This window comes from Lentinula edodes (genome assembly GCF_021015755.1).
Source record: "Lentinula edodes strain Le(Bin) 0899 ss11 chromosome Unknown C8R40scaffold_24, whole genome shotgun sequence".
In the NCBI taxonomy this organism is placed as follows: Eukaryota; Fungi; Basidiomycota; class Agaricomycetes; order Agaricales; family Omphalotaceae; genus Lentinula; species Lentinula edodes.
Genome location: NW_025764330.1, coordinates 653543 through 674880, shown reverse-complemented (window position 1 = coordinate 674880; position 21338 = coordinate 653543).

The window sequence follows — 21338 nt, the reverse complement described above, 5'->3', positions numbered from 1 at the left end:
ACCACGTCTTCCCCAGTCCCGCCCGATCCTGAAACACCTGCTGCCAGTATAGACTGCTCCACACTCCCGCACGCACTTGACCCCAGAGACCAAGCTCACGCCCACAACAACAACAATACTTGGCGTGATTGCCAGTCTCAACCTTGCCCCAACGCCCTTTCGAACTCGATCCGAGAGCCACTCACTGTGAGCAATATAACCTTCCTGCCAATTCCCCAACCCCGATTGCCTACTCCCATCATGTCGACTCCTGTCCCGCCTGTCCCAAATACCTCTGCTGAGGATCTCATGGCTCAGCTCATCAGACAAGTAGCCAGCCTTGCTACAGCGATGGAGGAACGCTCATCATCCAAGTCAAGCATGAACAAACCCGAGGTCTTCAAGGGTAAAGATGGTGCTGAAGCTCGTCGCTTCATGGCTCAGTTCCAAAATTGGGCGTCAGAACAACCGGATCTCGCCAAGAGCCAAGTTAAACTGATCAAGTCCGCCCTGGGCTTCTTCACAGAAAGTGCTGGAGATTGGGCAACTCCCCATCTGTTACACTTCAGTGCAGAGAATCCCCCTTTCGGAGGAAACTGGGATACGTTCTTGAAGGAATTTAGCCAGCGGTTTGAACCAATGGACCCAGGTATGGAAGCCCGTAGCGAGATCAAGAACCTCAGACAAAGTAAAGGGCAGACAGTTGCAGAATTTGCCCAGAAGTTCAAGGATATCGGAGATCGGACTGAAATGTCTGATATTGATTTACGGGAACGCTTCTTCACCGCCTTACTTCCGGAGATCCGACAACACCTTATCATCGTAAACATCGCCCAAGGAATCGCTCCGACTTTGAAAGAGGCAATCAAACGAGCCATATCGGTGGATGTCTACCTGCATGATCCCACCATGACCGGCCGAAACACCGGACACGCTCCCGCACACACCGCTCACATTACCCCTGCCGACCCTCACGCCATGGACATTGATGCTACTCATACCAGCACTGGGAATAGCAGGGAGGCCTTCCTTGCCCGTATGCGCGGACGATGTTTTGGTTGTGGAGCTCAAGGCCATGTTAAGCAGAATTGCCCACACAAGGAGACTACCTGCCGATACTGTGGACGCCGGGGACACCTAGAATCCGTCTGTCAGGACAAGTTCATGGGACTTAGTCGCGACCGTGGCCGGCGCCAACAGCCTCGCCGTCAGCAGATCTCAGCCACGGCGGCACCATTTACCTTATTCCCAAACGAATCAGTTCAGATTGCCGCCTCAATCCCAACACCTGTCGCTGGACCTGCTACACCGAGCCCCGCTAATCAGGACTTCTCCACCCAAATTGGACAAATAAGGGAATTGTTGGACCGTGCTAATGCCATGTCTCCCCCGTCCTCTGGTTTTCAGCAGGGTTTTTAAAGAGGGTACCCGCTCCGGCTGCACCGAGAGTACCCCATAATCAGTTTACTATGTTCGCTACCTCTTCGTATGACTCGCTCCCATCATGTACAATATCATCTATTTGGGAATTAAATTCCAGCTCCCCACATTTCCGAATTCATGCGAAACTGAGAGGAAGGAACCATAGTATAACAACCGCAGCCATGGTAGACTGTGGAGCTACCGCCCTGTTTTTAAACCAAGACTTTGCCAGCAGAAATCACGTAACCTGCGCACCCCTCCATAAACCAATCGATGTATTCAATATCGATGGTACACCTAACCGAGCCGGGCGAATCACCCACTTTGCACGCTTAGCACTCACAGTGGATAACCAGGAGCGATGGATGGATTTTCTGATCACAAACTTAGGAGGAGAGGATATTATTCTCGGACTCCCCTGGTTACGGAAGGTAAATCCAGAGATTGACTGGGAGAAGGGACGACTTTCAGTAAAGCCACCCCGGGTACATATAGAGGAAGTAGAAGATGAGCAGACTTCACACCCTCACCTAGTGGCGTCTACTACCGATAGTCCAATCCAGGAACTCCTGAACGAAGGATCCCAACGTGAACCCAATCACACTGAGGCAGACCTAGAGGAGAATGAAATCATAACAGCAACGGAGGAATCCCCAATACACCGAATACGAGCCAATCACAAAACACGTCGGGCATGGGTGAAAGCGGGGATATTGGAAGAACAAACAGAGGAAGTATGGTGCTCAGCAGGGTTCACTTATTCTCAACAACTAGCAGAGGAGGCTAACCGCGATAAACCCATTAAAACCTTTGAGGAGATGGTCCCTGAGCAGTACCGAGACTTCAAGAAGGTTTTCTCCGAATCTGCCTCTGAGCGATTACCTGCCCATCAGCCCTGGGATCACGCTATCGATCTTGTACCCGGAGCACCAGCAACCATGCGGACAAAGATCTACCCAATGTCCTTGAACGAGCAGGAGGAACTCGACCGCTTTCTAGAAGAAAACCTACGGAAAGGCTACATCGTTCCCTCGAAGTCACCCATCTCATCTCCAGTCTTCTTCGTGAAGAAGAAGGATGGGAAACTCCGTTTCGTACAGGACTACCGGAAACTGAATGAGTATACTGTGAAGAACCGATACCCTCTCCCATTAGTTGCTGATATCATTAGCCGGCTTCAGGGAGCGCGATATTTCACCAAGTTTGACGTTCGCTGGGGCTACAATAATGTGCGGATTAAGAAGGGGCATGAATGGAAAGGCGCATTTGCAACAACTCGGGGCTTGTTCGAGCCTAAGGTTATGTTCTTCGGTCTCACGAATTCCCCTGCCACATTCCAAGCACTTATGAATGCGATATTTGCTGATCTCATTGCAGCTGGCAAGGTGGCAGTCTACCTAGACGACATCCTCATATTCAGTAACGACCTCAAGGAACACCGACAAGTGGTACGGGAAGTATTAACGCGACTAGAAAAGCACGACCTCTATTTGCGCCCAGAGAAGTGTGAATTTGAACAGCAACAGATCGAATACCTGGGACTTATCATTTCAGAAGGGGAGGTGAGAATGGATCCGGTCAAAGTAGCGGCTGTTCGTGACTGGCCAGTCCCTACCAACCTCCGGGAACTGCGAGGATTTTTGGGGTTTGCAAACTTCTACCGGCGCTTTATCCGAAATTTTGCAAGAATAGCTCGACCTTTGAACGACCTAACCAAGAAGGATACCAGCTTTAACTGGACTGGTACACAACAGGAGGCATTTGACACCCTTCGAGAGGCCTTCATCTCCGCACCAATCCTTGCTCTATGGGCGCCAGATCGGCCCACTCGAATTGAGGTAGACGCATCAGGCTTTGCTACGGGAGGCGCCCTCATGCAGAAGCAAGACGATGGTCAGTGGCACCCGGTAGCCTTCAGATCGGCATCCATGCAGCCAGCAGAACGGAACTATGAAATATATGATCGGGAGATGCTTGCCATCATTGAAGCATTGAAGGACTGGAGGAATTTCCTGGAAGGACTTCCACAACCATTCGACATTATCACCGATCACTCCAACCTCGAATTCTGGCGCACAGCACAAGACCTTACCCGTCGACAAGCCCGATGGGCCCTCTATCTATCACGGTTTGATTTTCATATGATCCACCGTCCTGGCCGAGTAAACACCCAAGCTGATGCTCTTTCTCGTATGGCAGTACATCAGGTATCAGATAGCGATGACAATCAGCAACAGACCGTCCTTAAACCTAGCCACTTCACCAAAATCGCCGCTTCAATCCTACAGAACCCCCTAGAGGATCGTATTCGGAAAGCCTCAGAACGGGAAGCACAAGTACTGGAAGGTCTGGAAACAGTCAAGAAGCACGGGTTACAACGCTTGGCCAATGGGATAGCTGAATGGGAGGAGGACAACGGGTTGGTCTATTACCGGGGCCGGGTATATGTACCAGCAGACAACAATCTACGCACCGAGGTACTCCGTCAATGCCATGATCATCCAACTGCTGGACATCCCGGATTACATGGGACACTTGACCTGGTCAGCACCCACTTCTGGTGGCCGACACTGCGTTCTTTTGTGGAGAAATACGTTGAGGGATGCGAGATTTGCGCCCGCAAGAAGATCCAACGGCACCCACGAGCTGTGACTCAACCACTGGATGTACCATCCGGCCTATGGGAAGAGGTAGGGGTCGACCTGATAACACAATTGCCTAACTCCCAGGGATACGACGCAGTCTTGGTCTGTACAGACCTGTATGGAAAACAAATCCATGCTATTCCTAGCACCAGCTCCATTACAGCCGAAGGTGTCGCCGATATCTATTACCGAGAAATCTTCCGTCTCCATGGTCTTCCCCTCCACTTCAAATCTGACCGCGGACCTCAGTTCGCAGCTAAACTCATGCGATCCCTCCTTGCTAGACTGGGAATTAAATCAGATCTAACCTCCGGATATCGTCCTCAGTCCAATGGCCAAACTGAACGCGCAAATCAGGAAGTGGAAAAATACATCCGCCTCTATGTGGGACGACGACAAGATGACTGGGCAGAACACCTCCCCATGGCGGAGTTTGTGATTAACTCGCGGACTCACTCGGCCCTAGGCATGTCCCCATTCGAGTTAACCTACGGATACCTTCCCCTGTTCAATATCCCGGTTGGTCAACGCAGCGGCATTCCAGCGGTGGATGACCGCATACGGATTCTCCGAGAAGCGCGGCAGGATGCTGGAGCTGCCTTACATCTAGGAAAGAAGCAACAAAAGGAGGGATACGAACGTGGGAAGCGAAAAGCGCATCAATTCAAAGTTGGGGACCTAGTTTGGCTAAGTGCGGAGGACATTAACCTGCAGCTATCCAGTGAAAAACTAGGAGACCGACAGCTAGGACCTTACCGTATTCTGGAGAAAGTCGGACCTCTGGATTACCGCCTTGACCTTCCCTTGTCATTAGACCGCCTTCATCCTGTCTTTCATGTCGACAAACTATATCCATGGAAAGGTAACCCCATCAATGGCGAAATACCAACACCACCAGAGCCGGTGTACTTAGAAGATGAAGATGAACCGGAATATGAAGTGGAGGAGATCTTGGACAGTCGGGTACGATGGAAGAAGTTGGAATATCTAGTAAAATGGAAAGGTTACGATGCAGGACACAACTCTTGGGAACCCGCACCCAACCTCAGCCGGGCACCAAAAATTGTTCGGGCCTTTCACAAAAAACATCCGACAGCGGCAAAACCTTGACCATCGAGGGCAATGGTCATAAGGAGGGGGGTAATGTCATAAAGTACGCAGCCCCTATCATTTTCCCTTTCTCACCGTCTCGACGCCTTTACTTGTACAATACATCATCCCATCGCTGTCAATCTCCATCGATTACTGATCTATCTATTACTGATCCACCTGACCCACCTTCTCTTTCTATCGGCTTCCGCCTCCTTCCTTGCCCCTGAACTGTACAGTATTACATCGTTGTTTCTCGCAGACTAGATTATGTATATATAGCCAACCTTCCACAGCCTGGTCCCTTATCTTGACCTCTCTGTCATTATCTGGGACCAGGTATGTGCTTACTTATTATTACCTATGACTACGATACTCAATATATCTCTGTCATTATCTGGGACCAGTTCGCCTCCGCTCCGCTTAGTCGCTCCGCCTCACTCACCTGCTTAGTCGCTCCGCCTCACTGCCTGGCTTAGTCACCCCGCTTCCTGCTCCGCTAGTCACTCCGTTTCTGCCGCTTCGTGACATGAACCAGAGCTCTGGAAAGGAAAGGGAAAGGTCCGGAGAAGCAAGGCATGACAGAAACTCTGAACATGGCAATGTGAGAGAGGTAACTTATTGTATAGATGTACCCTGGACATACCTGCTTATGCTGCCAAGTTACTATCTCCACTGTTGTAGACTGCACCTTGCTTGGGAAAGGATAAATTTCAGTCAAATTGATACTAGAACTGGTATGGCAGGAACTAGGGAATGATGCAGGATTTATGTACACAAAAAGTGTAGGGTGGTCTAAGTATCATCTGAGTATCTTTGTCAAGGTGTAGATTTTAGTTCAAGTATCAAGTGAAAAAAAAACAAGGCACATAAGGTGCACTACAGGATATACACACTTCAAAAGCCTTGTAAAAATTTGTTTGATTAATCTGAGTATTGAGGAAAGAATGTAGTGTACATAGGGTGCGCCGCAAAGCAAGCACAGAGCTCAGGATGTTTGTAAATATTTGGTAAAAGCATGAGGCCAAGCACAACCAAAACGTGCCTGCACAAAACAACTTAACTTCCGGAGTGTAATAGACCTTGCAAGCAAGGTGATCTGGGTCTCTTCCTCAACTTCTTTCTACATAGAAAGGAAAATGAGGTTTCATATTTGACTGCAATATTCACTTTCAGAGTCAGGGACTGCTGTGCAGGGCACAGTGCTAAAGGATTAAGTAATTGTGCAACTTGTCATGCCCTGACCACAACCAACCAGTCCCAGCACCATCCCACATGCTTCCTTACACCTCCCCAAGACATCCGACCTCCCCAAGACAGGACCACGGGTACTACGCACCTCCCCAAGACAGGACCACGGGTAATACGCACCTCCCCAAGACTATCCTGACAACCTCCCGACACGCGTACGAAACTCCTTAGCACCAGCCCCATTAAGTACAAATCTCGATCACCTGTCTCCTTCGACTACTGCCTCATGTCCCTAGGCTCCGATGTTCCCTTGTTCACTTCCCATACCTATTTAAGTAGCTCCGTAACGTCTCCAAGCGCCAGCTTGGTATATTTTGAACACACACCCTTTTGCATAGGTCCAGTCCCTGTCCCTTTGTACCTGCTAACCATACGGATTTCTCTTTCCTCTCTGTTTCTCTACCTCTGTTTCTCTCTACTTCTGTCTATTGTCTCTCTGATCGTCGGTACGATCGAATATACACTTTTACTTCAAGTCTAAGCCTTCCGAGTGAGTCCCCGAGCTCCCTCGAACATTACTAAAGCTCCCCAACGCCTACCCGCTTGGTGAGCTACTCTTCCCCAAACCTCCCAGAGCTCCCTAGCTACTTCGTAAGCTTCGGGACCTCGATCTAGGTAACGTCGAAGCTACCCCTCACGTCGAACTACGTATTGCTTCTCCGTTACCACCTCCCACACTCGAGGACGACCATCCTCCAACCTAGCCCCCAGGGACCTACCCTCCCTGGCATATCCCTTCTCGGGAGCTTACACCCTCGAGACCCCGTTGCATAAACTACCTACTCGACTCTATATTGACGTTCTAGCGAGTACAACTCCTACTACGCAATATCTTACGGTCCCGCACTCGTCCCGAACCTCCCTACGCATTAGGGACCTCCCTGGACCTCCTAGGAACCCCTCAAGGGTCACCATCTCGTCGTTCCAACCACTACTAGGTCATTCCCGTCCTCGGTCGCGGTTCTCGTAGCTCCCTTCGAGCTCCAGCCTGCTCCTAGCACGCTACAACATAAACCTCCACATACCAAAACCTACCCTAAGACCTATTTTGACCCAGGTCTTACATTATACCAAGCTCTCCCGTCACCGAACGGACTCGTCGCGACGAAATGTCGGCGACGTCAACGGAACGACCTTCTAGTTCCAAGACCGAATCAAAGAAACAAAAGAGCGCCTTATCTCGTGGAAACACGACACAAGCTCAAAAATCAAACCCGGCTGCTAGCTCCACTGTCATCACGGTGGCAGCTGGTCAACGCCTGATGTCCATCCCAGAACAGTCGTTCGGGGATGAAACCGCCAGCAACATCCGGACCCCAGAGGGACGTCAACCGGAGGTTCAGGGGCCCCCTCCAGTGGAACCTGGGATGGGACCACCACAACGGAGGTTTACCTCCATGGGTTACGCCCAACCTGCCAGTAGTCCCATGGGAGGTTTCGCATACTCCCCTACCTGGGGAACGAGAGGACCTCCCCCTGGACCGATACCGCAGCTAGACATGGAGTCAGCTTCGAACGCGGGTGGAAGAGTCAGCGGTCAAGTAGCCACTATCGAAAGGGTACAAGGGGGGAGTACTGACCCTCTCACAGTACGACAACAGGAGAAACTTCCAGAGAGGAGGGTATCCCCTGCCGTATCCGAACAATCTCGAACGTCATCCCGGAGGTTACCAACACCTCCAGTACAGTCCCTGAACCTTCCTCCCCCGAGACGAGGAAGTTCACTCTCCAGTCTCCTGAAGAGCCCAGCTATGAATACGCCCAACTGGGAGCGTACGCACGCAATACACCATAGCAGGACCAACTTCCCCGTACAACCCTTGTCCGAAATGACATTGCGTCTGGAAGACGTCATTCGAATTCAGGAGTGTATCCCGGAAGATGTAGCTATGGTCCTAAGGGAGGTATTGGAGTCAATGGGGATCGAAGTATTGGGAGACGGTCTCGAATTCTCAGACCTACGAGTACAGTTCCTAACAGTGGGAACTCAATTGGAGATAGACCTCCCAGAGAAGGCCCAGCAGTGGCTGATGACCCCCGCGAATCGATCAGATTTTCTCTGGCTGTACAACGTCCTGTTGGACCCAGAGAGGATGTTGGAACTGTTAGAGGCAGAGGCACGTTACGGACGATCGTTCCGAAACTCGAGGGGAATACTTCCCCTCCTCCCTCATACCCATGGAAGGGAGAAGGAATTCTGTGGCGAAGCAGGGCTACGTATATTGTACCGAGCCTCTAACTACAGATCAGGAGCCGTACGGTTTGAACCTCCCCCTTCGAGGGTGAACATACCGAACTACCAGGCGATCCAAATACTTCGGAACGCAAACCTAGCGGAAGCAGCAGCTAAAATCGATGAGGAAAGTAACGAGGATGCTAACGCAATCGCTGCAAAAAATCGTAGACGCAGGAGGTACACCACGGCTCACCTCCTGGCCCCAGTGGAGTCAATGCCTGATCAGGATAGTCCCGTCCGGGTCCGTAACGGACAGACGGTATACACGTACACGCCCATGAGGCATATGCACCAGCTTCTGGTGAGGAGTGAGGAGTCTGAAGCGATGTTGTGTTCGCAGGAGACCCGACATCGGACGCTACTAGCGGAATCAGACACTCTGATGCTGTCGGAGGAACTTTCTGGATCGAATCTAGAAAGAGCTTTGGAATTCCGTCGCAGACTGGTCGCGGATAATCGGGGAACCTCGTATATGGTTCAATGCGAACTCGAAAGCGTAGGGGAGTTCCCTCCGGAGCAATTTGACCAGAAAGGGCAGCTCCATGGATCTGATGGTCGTTTCCTGGCACAGAAACATTCATCGCCCAGGAATACCGAGGTTCCTGAACTCCTTAACCCCGGTAACACGGCCACGAGGAGCCCCCAGCTACGCTCCGGGACCTCCCCCACTGTACATGCCTTGGCTCAAAATGCGACTCCTCCCCCCAGAGTTAACCTGCAAACGAAACCTTTAACCCCAGTCTCGACGCAGCGATACCAGTTTGGTGAGGTGAGGATGGATGGCGCACAACATTCATCCCGGATCTCCGGACAAGATCTGACAGCTCGGCTGGCTCCCAACCCTGTACACGTTCCTCCAAGACTGAGCAATCCATCAGTCATTCCGTATCAAGGGTCGGTATCGATGCAATCTCAGGCAGTGGGAACGGAAAGTCAAAGGGGTCCGAACCAACGAAGAATGTTGGCAGTTCACGAAGAGGCGGTACCCCCGCAGGGAGCTCCTTTTGGAACTCCCTTTGTAACGGGAGCTCAGATGAACCGACCTGGCATGGCTTTCGAGTCGGCACGCTCTCAGGAATCGGTAGCAATGATCCAACAACAGGCTCGGGTCATTGAGACGCTCCAGGAACAACTCCGTGAGGTGAAGAAAGGATTCACAGAGGGGGAAGTACCGACTGGAGGACCCCTTTCCAAAACAGGAAACACGGCGGGATTATCCGGGCGAGCACCTAGGGTAATGAGAGAATATACGAGGGGGGGTCCTTCTCCTGTAGTTCCCCAGCCAAGGAGCTGGCAAGCTACGGAACCAATATCCTTTAACCGAAACACTCCTACAGGAGCTAGGGGTGGAAACCCCCAGGTAGAACAAGCAGGACAGATCCCGGATACTCCGAGTGTGGACCGACGACGTATTCACGAGTGGGGAGCCCGAGTGCAAAGAGCTGAACTAGGGGAGTATGGGAGACCAGAAGGAGGAGCGTACGCGTTGGAAAATGAGGGAGAAGGCAAAGGCGGTTTTAACCCCCCTCCTAGAGTACCTCCCCCACATTTTTCTAGTCAATCGAGAGATCGAGAACGACCTCCGAGTCAAGGGGGACAGGGTCAAAGAGAACAGGGAGGAAGGAGCGGGGGAGGGGCACCACCTCCGCCTCCTCCTCCTCCACCACCTTCCGGGGGACCGAGTGATAGTAATTCGGAAGATTCCGACAAGGGGGAACAGAACCAATCGGGTAGGAATGGTGGAAGGAGAGAGGAGGACAGAGGAGAGCTCCCTACTGGAGCTCCTGACGTACCTCCAACACGCTATGACCCGGACCAACCCTGGTACTACGATCCAAGACAAGGTTGGCATCGTAAGGCAGCTCCTAGACCTCCCAACGAGGGACGAAGTACGTGGGAGAGCAACGAAGAAAAAAATCGGATTACCATTGAGTCGAAGCTCGACGTCGGTAAGATCGAAAGCTTCGCAGGTGACGACCGGTCTGCATGGAAGACGTGGGTCCTCAGTTTGGAAAGGATGTTTGGAGTGCGTCCTACCATTTATGCTCGGGAAAAGGACAAGTGCGCTTCCGCAGCTAGTCATCTCACTGGTGCAGCACTCTCCCACTTCGACACGTTGAATCGGCAACGACTGAGGGGGGAGTACACCTGCCTCGAAGACTGGACAGAGTTCAAACGAGAATTCGGCTCCAAATTCGGACCCATTGACGAGGCGGACGAGGCAAGGAGGAGATTGGCCTGGATGAAGCAGATGCCGGAGGAAAGCTTCGCCAACTTCTTCATTCGCTTCAACGAATACGCTCCCCTGACCGGATTTAACGACGAGGCTCTAGTAACATACCTCAAGAAAGGGGTAGCTCCTTGGTTGCCTCTACAGGTTGTTACCGGAAGGGAGGAACCTCGATCCTACGACGAGTGGACCCGAGTGTTCACGAAGTTGGACGGGGCTGTACGTGCGCAAGTGGAGAGTTTGAGGAACCTCCACGGTGAAAAAGCACTGCAAGGATGGCTGAGTCGTTTCCCCGGATTGGAGTTAGCACCGGAAGCTCCTTACAAGTCCCCCTTGCGTCGGGAACGAGATCCAGCTGATGTCTGGACCTCCAATCCGAAACCAGCAGCGACAGGGAGGTTCCCAAACAGGTCCAACTGGAAAGAGGGACGACAAAGGGCGTCTGCAGCTTGGGGGGAAGGAGAAAGTTACGATAGAGATAACCGAGAGGAGGACGAGGACTGCTGTCACTGCAGGGATGGAGGAGAATGGACTGAAGCGGTCCTCCGAGCAGGAGTTACCGACACTGGGAGGAAATGGACTCCTGAGGAAAGAGCGGAGAAGTGGAGGAGACGAAGGCAGGAGCTCTGCATGCGTTGTGGACGAAAGGAACACTGGGCAAAGGACTGCCCTAACCCAGAATCGTTAGAACGTCCAGTGGAGGATCAAGGAAGCTCAGAAAGAGCTTCCAAGGCCGATTCAACTCGAGGAAGAGGGACGGCCAACCAAGGGGGAGGTCGTAAGGACGATTCAACTCGTCCTTTAGAACGGATTCGCGCCGGGATCGTGGTGGAAGAACGGGAAGGAATGGACGATCTATGGAACGTCCACATCTTAGACTCACCAAAGGGAGGTGAACAAGAACTGTCGGACGAAGTGGGAAATGGGCAGGGGGCTTCGAGGTAGATCAGGGCGAACTGCGAAGCCCCGCAACACCTTCGCCTACCACAATAAGAGCTGCACTCGCGGGGAGCCAGCCAGCTCGTCTCACATCCCGATCCTACAATTCCTTCATCATCCTTACACGCTTTCCGTTCTCCGACCTCAATGAAGACAAAGAATATGCCACACTAGTGGATAGTGGAGCAACTAGATGCTTCATAGACAAAACTGTCGCTATGCGACACCCAGAAAATTTGGTTGACCTAACAGACAGTATCCCTTTGGAGCTGTTCGACGGGAAACCTACCTCCGCAGGATTGATAACTCAGACCTACACTGACCAGATCAGTTTTGCGGATGGAACAATTCACAAGGTGGAGTTCCTAGTAACTCGATTACACCCCATGGCTCCAATTGTGCTGGGATTGCCGTGGCTACGCACGCACAACCCAGTAATTGACTGGAAGGAACTTTGTCTGACGTTCCAGGACCGAAACGTTCGAATCTCAGCAGCCCTTGCGTCGGAAATTGTCCAACCAGGTGCCGAGGGAGGTACTGAGGAGCTAGGGAGGGGGGTAAATAGCGAAGAAATACACGCAGGAACTCTCCAATCACCTCCTGAAGCTCCTCAACCACCTCCTGAAGCTCCACAACCACCTCCAGAAGCTTCTCAACAACCTCCAGAAGCTCCCCTTAGAGCTCCAAGGACGAGGGTGAAACTAGAGGAAGTAAAGGACGAAGAGTACGAAGCAAGTCAACCAGGCCCACACAAGTTATTCCCCTCGGACAAAGATCTAGGGCCAGACGACCCAATCCTTATGGGGATCAACGAATGGCTAGCATTCGCGAGCGAAAGTACGGAAGAAGAGGTGGAGGAAATCCTCGAGGCTGGGCGATCTGCTATAGAGAGAGTAACCCCGAAACCAACGAAGGATTCAGAGGAGGCATATCAAAAGTGGAAGAGTAGGGACACGGAACGGTCCTCCTCCTGGCCGGGAGCTAAGCAAAAAGTCCGGTGGAGGAAGAAAAGGAGGGAGCATGGACCTTATCCCGACCTCCCTACCTTAGACATCGAAAGCCTGAACATACCCAAGATTCCTTCAAGGTCTGGTCTGACTCCCAAGGGTTCAATAAGACGCAACAACTTCCGGAGAAAGCAGCTCATAGCGGGTACCCACGTGGTGGAACGAAAATCGGACCCAACCATACAAGGGAAGCCCATCAACTTAATAGGAGCTGCTGGGATGGATCGTCTACTGAGGAAGGGAACCCCAGCGTACTTCCTTCATATATCGCCTACGAAGGAGGAGTCCCCTACTGAAGAAATGCTCCGGGCGAGTGATAGCAGCGCCACGGAGGGAGTGCAGCAACCAAAGGATCCTGAGAGTGGGGACCCTAGTTCGGAACAAGGAGGGGTCGTCAAGGAGCTCGACAAAGAAGAATCGAAGCGTCAGGAGACGGAGGAATTAAAGAAATCCATTCCCGTCCAATACCAGGACTACTTGGACGTGTTCTCACCTGGAGAAGCAAGAACGCTACCTCCTCACCGACCCTACGATATCAAAATTGAGACAGAAGGGGATGCGATACCTCCCATAGGGAAGCTCTACAACATGTCCGAGAAGGAGCTGAAATCCCTCAAGGAGTACATCGATGAGATGTTAGGCAAGGGGTTCATACGATCCTCCAGCTCCCCTGCGGGAGCTCCTGTCTTGTTTGCCAAGAAAAAGGATGGTACTCTACGACTCTGCGTCGACTATCGAGCCCTGAACAAAATTACAAAGAAGAATAGGTACCCTCTACCCCTGATAGGCACCTTAGTGGATCAACTACGGAAGGCGAAGATCTTCACAAAGATTGACCTCCGCGCAGGATACAATAACGTCAGGGTAGCCCAGGGACACGAGTGGAAGACCGCATTCCGAACTCGGTATGGGTCATTCGAGTACCTGGTAATGCCCTTTGGGCTCACGAATGCCCCCTCTGCGTTTCAATTCTTCATGAACGAGATCTTTCACGATATGGTGGACGTCTGTGTGGTGATCTATCTGGACGACATACTGATCTACTCAGATGACGAGGAGTCCCATGTGGAGCACGTCAGGAAGGTCCTGGAACGGTTACGGGCAAATCACCTCCACGCCAAGCCGGAAAAATGTGCGTTCCATGTCGACACCGTCGAGTATTTGGGGGTGATCATATCACCATTGGGAGTGTCCATGGACCCAGAGAAAGTGAAGGCCGTAATAGACTGGCCAAAACCAAGGACGGTGAAGGAACTCCAAGCGTTCCTCGGATTCGCAAACTTCTATAGGAGGTTCATAGACAACTACTCGGGAATCACCAAGGTGTTCACGAAGCTCCTCCGAAAAGATTCAGTGTGGAACTGGACACCACAGTGTAGTAGTGCCTTCGAACTTCTGAAGTCAGCATTCTCCGAAGCCCCGGTTCTGGGACATTACAACCCGGACCTACCGGTAGTCCTCGAATGCGATGCCTCCGACTTGGCGATAGCAGGGATCCTATCACAACTGGATCCCGAAACGGGGGAGATACATCCTATCGCCTTCCATGCACGGTCAATGATCTCTGCGGAACTAAACTACGACATATACGATAAGGAGCTCCTAGCTATCGTGGACTGCTTCAAACAATGGAGGGCGTACTGCGAAGGATCCCGACACCAGATCCAAGTATACTCAGATCATAACAATCTGCAGTACTTCACCACTACGAAGCAGTTAACAGCACGACAAGCCCGGTGGGCAGAGCTCCTTTCAGGATACGATTTTGTCATCAACTATCGCCCAGGGAGGTTGGGAGCCAAGCCGGACGCGCTCACCCGCAGATCAGACGTGTACCCAAAGAAGGGAGCTTCAAGGGACCAGGTCTTAGCAGGGAGGGAAAGGGTACTCATACCTCCAGAACGACTGAACGCTACCATCCTTATGAACGAGGACCTCCTAGTGAATCGAGTAAGGGAAGCTCCAAAGGACACGACTATAATTGAAGCACTAAAAAGGATTGCACGCAACGAGGAGGAATCTTTCGTTTGGGAGGATGAGCTGATAAAGAGGGGAGGTCGTATATACGTCCCAGACGTTGGGACTCTACGAAGGGAGGTCCTACAGTCGTACCACGACCACAAACTAAGGGGACATCCGGGGGAGAAACGCACCAAGAAGCTCGTAAACCAGCTGTTCTTCTGGAAAGGACTGTCCAAAGACGTGAACTACTACGTGCGGAGCTGCCACTCGTGTCTGAGAGCCAAAGCCAGTCGCTCCAAACCTTACGGGAACCTCCGTCCGTTACCAATTGGTCAACGACCTTGGTCCTCAATCTCCCTAGATCACATCACCCAGCTCCCAGCCACTGCGGGACCAGAGAAATACGACGCCATCCTCGTAGTAGTCTGCCGACTCACCAAACAAGCCATATATGTTCCTTGTCATACGACGGATAAGGCGGAGGACTTTGCCAATCTATTCATCACATACGTCTTCTCAAAGCATGGGATGCCCTCCGACATAACTTCAGACCGGGGCTCCCTCTTTGTGTCCCAATTCTGGAGGGAGCTCTGTAGAGCATTAGGAATCGAGTCTCGACTATCAACTGCGTATCACCCACAGACAGATGGACAAACGGAACGAGTAAACCAATCCGTGGAAGCGTACCTTCGAATCTATTGCTCCTACGACCAAGACGACTGGGACCTCCTCCTACCAATGGCCGAATTCGTATACAACAATACCCCAAACACGACTACAGGTGTCTCACCATTCTTCGCCAACAAGGGTTATCATCCAAAGTTGTCCATTACGCTGGAACAGGTGCAGGAAGCGGAGGTCAATGAGTATGCGTCCAACCTCAAGGAGCTACATGCGTACCTCCAGGAACGCATCGAGGTAGCTAACAAGGTCTATGCGAAGTACGCGAACCAAAAACGCCAGGAGGCCCCGGACTGGAAGGAGGGTGATCAAGTCTGGCTAAATATGGAGAACGTCAGGACTAGACGACCAATGAAGAAGCTAGACCACAAGTGGACAGGTCCCTATACAGTTTTGTCGAAAGTAGGAAGTCATGCCTACCGACTGGACCTCCCTGGAGACCTCCACAAGATTCACAATGTGTTCCATGTCGACAGGCTGAAACCCCACTTCCATGACAAATTCAAACGCCAGACCTCCCCGCCCCCCCCAATCTTCATAAAAGGGAAGACGGAGCATTTCGTCGAGGACATCCTTGACTCTAAACCCAAGAAGGGACGACCGGAGGAAGTGGAATACCTCGTAAAATGGGAAGGGTATAATGATGAGTTCAACTCCTGGGTAGGATGGGAAGGTATGGTGGGCTCGATCGAGCTCCTACGTAGCTGGCACAAACACCACCCGAGGAAACGCCAGCCATCGCGTCTGCAATGGGCCTCGTTGGAACGGGAAGCACGGGAAGACGAGGAGGAGGGATCGGGAAGGTAGAAGGGAGTAGAGGGGGGAACGACAACAATGAGGACACGACGGGGACCACAACCCCATATTCACGATTTTCTAACGACAACTGCATTGGAGGGCTCACGAGACCTGAATGCACGACGATTTTAATCTCATTGGTTTTCACATTTCACACAATACGACGAAGGTTTTGATTATTCAACAAAAAGAAAAGAACAGGCAAGCAAAATATTTAACAGAGGACAATAAAACTACAAAATGAATGCTACAATGACTCCTCCTTGACGATTCCCTGACCCACCGCCAACTCGGTACCTTCCCTCGCCACAGCAATCCTTCCGGCATAAGACTCCTCCGTCTCATACAGCTCGTCATCATCACCAGTTAGATCGATGGATAGGCTGGCGACGGACCCAAAAAGGAGGGGAGGAACTGGGGAACAAGGAGGAGGAGAAGGGGAGGTCGGCGACTCCTGCTCCGACAGGAACAGAGGGACTGGGGGATGGGAACCCGCAGAGGGAGAAGACACCTGGACAATGGGCGCCTCGAGGGACTGCTCGACGTTTGCCTCGCCTGACGACTCGGGAACTGGCCCCATTGACGACATGGGGACTGGAGGATCAGGAACAGGCAACGGGGTATCGGTGATATGATGGATGTATTGTAACATCAACTGCTCCCAGTCAGCAGTCAGCTGGTCAATACTGGGAAGGGCAGGAACAATGTCGTCCCACCTTCCAGCGCCATCACTATGAGGAAGAGCCGTCGACAGTGCGAACATTCGTCGGTGAAGAGGGGGCTCCAAAGAGCTATCGGGAGGAGGAGCGAAACCCGCGTGTTGAGCAGCCGTCAGGAAGGGACCGTCGTTGTCGAATCGGGAATGCTCCAGGACCATACGATAAAGACCCTCATCTTCATCGACAGCATTGTTAAAAAACCATTGAATACTGCTTAAGGACCGCATGTACATGTCACCGTGGACACCTCGAGCCGCCTGCATGTAATCCAGACCCAACTGGAAGTTGTGAACGACAGTGTCGAGATCGTCAGAGTCGAGACCGCGACGAAGGAAGGCCACCACGGCTTCAATAATCGCCCCAAGATAACGATAGTGGTGATGAAGAACCGTGGCAGGTTCGGAGCGGTACAAACGATGAGCGAAGGTGGCGACACGACGGAGGTCTTCACGAGCCTTATGAAGGTCCCCTTCAAGTTGTGAGAGAGGGGGCAAGACGACTTCGTAGTAACCCTCATCAGGGTACTCCTTGATCATTTGTTCGACAAATGCGGCACGACCGCGGGCGCGGTGGACCTCCTCTTGCAACTCCTCTACTAGACGACGTTGACGTGTCGCCAAAGCATTGGACTCGTCAACAACACCTTGTTGATACAGCAGGCTGGTCGTCAAATGCGAGTTCCTACGAGTAGAAGTGGACAACTTTTCCTCGGCGACCTTCCGCTCTCTAATGGCGTCTTCAAGACCCCCCTGTAACTTCTGAAAACGTTCCAAGAGACTCTGAATGGAGAATTAAACGAGAAGGAAAGAATTAGAGGGAAAACAGAATACGCACTCGATCAGGAGGTCCAGGTAGGGCCTCATCCAAAGCACGGAATTGGTCCAACACACGACGGTACTCCACTTGTTGCTCGCGTACCTCACGACTAGAAGATCGTAGCTGCTCTACCTCCCGCTGCCGAGATTCGAGAGCATGGGAAGTATCCCGAAGAGCAGAAGTGAGGGAGGAATTCTCCCGCTGAGAGTCAGATAATTGGGACTCCAGCAATCGAACCCGAGCAGCGAGGCGCTGATTTTCAGCACGATAAGGATGAGTAGCAAGGGCGCGAGGTACTAAGGTGGGACGAGGAACAGGAGGCATATTGGAAGAAACCGCCAAGCGAACCAGATTGCTGTGACCCTGCACCGACAGATCAGCATCGGGTACCTCCATTGAGGAGGGAAAGGCGCGAGGAGGGAGGGGAGTAGAAGTGGTAACTGGCAGCGAACGGACTGGAGGGACCACCAGTCGAACGCGACGAGAAGACTCCTCAGCCGTCTCCTGCACAGGGGACCTACGACGGGGACGCTTTTTAGAAGCATTCGACCGAACCTTTTTGCTGGAGGGACCAGCCACAGGCAAAGGGGAAAGGTCGCGCTTACGCTTAGCAGCGACGGCTGCCTCCTCCTGTTGCAAAGCGAGGAAGTCCCGCAACTCCTGCTGGTCGACGTCAGCAGCGTCCTGATCGTCAAGCATGTTCAACTCGAGGAGGGTAGAGGTCGAAGAAGTACGTTCATGAAGGGCAGCGTCATATTGACGCCATGTAACCATAGGAATACCCCAAGTCGATTGGTGTGCAGGAGTCCCGTGTAGTTCCAAGAACCTACGACTATATGCGAGATCCTGGTTGCAGCAACGAGCGAAGTACCGATAACGAAGGATCTTGCCCAAACTACAAGTCTTCTTCACGGAGCAGTTCGTACATCGAGGGGAATTTGGCAGAACCTTGCACTTAGCCGGAGATTTGGAACAGTTAGAGCAAGGGGAAGCTACCTCCGCCAAGAGAGGCCACAAAGGATCGTCTTGACAGTAACCCGATAGCGGCTTACCAGTGTTAAAAACCGTCTCGAACAACTGCAACTGTGGACGAGACGGAAATTCGATGGTGAAGGCCAGCTGGTCCTGTTCGGCCTCCCCATCAGACTCAAGATCAGGGGAAGGTACCTCTCCAATAGTAGTAAGGATAGGTAATTGAGGGGAGCGAGTGCGGGAGCTGGAGCGACGAAGGGGAGCAGACATCACAGTTGAAGGAGTTTAACTCGTAGAACTGGCGTGGTGGAAGAAGTGGGAAAAGCAGGTACCTGACGGACTTCAACAAGAAAATTTTCGGGTACCACGTGAATGTCAGGTGACCTTACAGGAAACGCGACGAACCATCGCGAGGGCGCGAAGGGGTTAGAAGGGGGGTAATGTCATGCCCTGACCACAACCAACCAGTCCCAGCACCATCCCACATGCTTCCTTACACCTCCCCAAGACATCCGACCTCCCCAAGACAGGACCACGGGTACTACGCACCTCCCCAAGACAGGACCACGGGTAATACGCACCTCCCCAAGACTATCCTGACAACCTCCCGACACGCGTACGAAACTCCTTAGCACCAGCCCCATTAAGTACAAATCTCGATCACCTGTCTCCTTCGACTACTGCCTCATGTCCCTAGGCTCCGATGTTCCCTTGTTCACTTCCCATACCTATTTAAGTAGCTCCGTAACGTCTCCAAGCGCCAGCTTGGTATATTTTGAACACACACCCTTTTGCATAGGTCCAGTCCCTGTCCCTTTGTACCTGCTAACCATACGGATTTCTCTTTCCTCTCTGTTTCTCTACCTCTGTTTCTCTCTACTTCTGTCTATTGTCTCTCTGATCGTCGGTACGATCGAATATACACTTTTACTTCAAGTCTAAGCCTTCCGAGTGAGTCCCCGAGCTCCCTCGAACATTACTAAAGCTCCCCAACGCCTACCCGCTTGGTGAGCTACTCTTCCCCAAACCTCCCAGAGCTCCCTAGCTACTTCGTAAGCTTCGGGACCTCGATCTAGGTAACGTCGAAGCTACCCCTCACGTCGAACTACGTATTGCTTCTCCGTTACCACCTCCCACACTCGAGGACGACCATCCTCCAACCTAGCCCCCAGGGACCTACCCTCCCTGGCATATCCCTTCTCGGGAGCTTACACCCTCGAGACCCCGTTGCATAAACTACCTACTCGACTCTATATTGACGTTCTAGCGAGTACAACTCCTACTACGCAATATCTTACGGTCCCGCACTCGTCCCGAACCTCCCTACGCATTAGGGACCTCCCTGGACCTCCTAGGAACCCCTCAAGGGTCACCATCTCGTCGTTCCAACCACTACTAGGTCATTCCCGTCCTCGGTCGCGGTTCTCGTAGCTCCCTTCGAGCTCCAGCCTGCTCCTAGCACGCTACAACATAAACCTCCACATACCAAAACCTACCCTAAGACCTATTTTGACCCAGGTCTTACACAACTCTACTGTACAGTGCCAACAGGCACTTCTCCAACAGGTCTAGTTTGGGAATGAAACCAACCAAAAGAATGCTATTCACGTCGAGAAAGAAATATGTTCCGCATTTGGCAATGTTTTCCCACGGTGTTCACTTTCTCGACTCAGAAAAAATCAAAAGTATTGGAGTGATAGATGTGTTGCCTAGACTCGAGCCAGTAGCTTAGGATGTTGACACTTTGGAAACTGGCGCTCAAAGGTGTCAGCGAAGTGACTGGTTTTTAATCCGGCACTTTTGGCAGGTCGGGTTTTTATCACGTGCTTCTTTTGACTTCAACAAAATTTTGAAAATAGGTGTGTCCTGAACATCAATTTTAGAAAAATGTAAATAGAGAGAAAGTTGTACATTACTTTCCCAATGAATGGGTTTATTACCATTTTTTGAAATTTAAGCTCATTCTTGAGATATTGAGCAATCTTCATATGAGGTGACATCACATGTTTCCATCAATATCCATTGCCGTATACCTGTGACAATAGAGCTTATTAGCAACACATCGAAAACTTTTTGAAAACGAAAAATGAACAGTCATGCTTTGAAAAAGCACGGTTTGATCACGCTACTGACATTGTGACAACAACTCAAGAATATTCTGCCCTCTAAGTACCCTTTGTAACAAAGTTGCCCAGCCTCCGGTTGCGCTATAATGATCCATCCGTGTAGGCCATCAAAGCCTGACGTGTTTGTGTACCCTCTCCTCAAAAGACCATGTTGTACGAGCAATATACTAGAAGTTGTGCAGTACATAGAATATAAACAAACCAACGCAACTTTGTCTAATGCTGATCACGTTCTTGTCACACTTTTCGACTTTATCCCAGAATCTTTTCGACATGGAGCAACTTTTTGACGCGCTGCTAATAAGCTCTAATAGAGCTTATTAGCAACGCACGGCAAAGTCACTTTATGTTGCAAAGATTTCCGATTTTTTTGAAAAGTTCACAGCTCCACTTGCCGAAGAATGACGGTCATGTGTTCAAACAAGCTATAGCACGCATCCACTATCTTATGTACCCTAGCATGCCC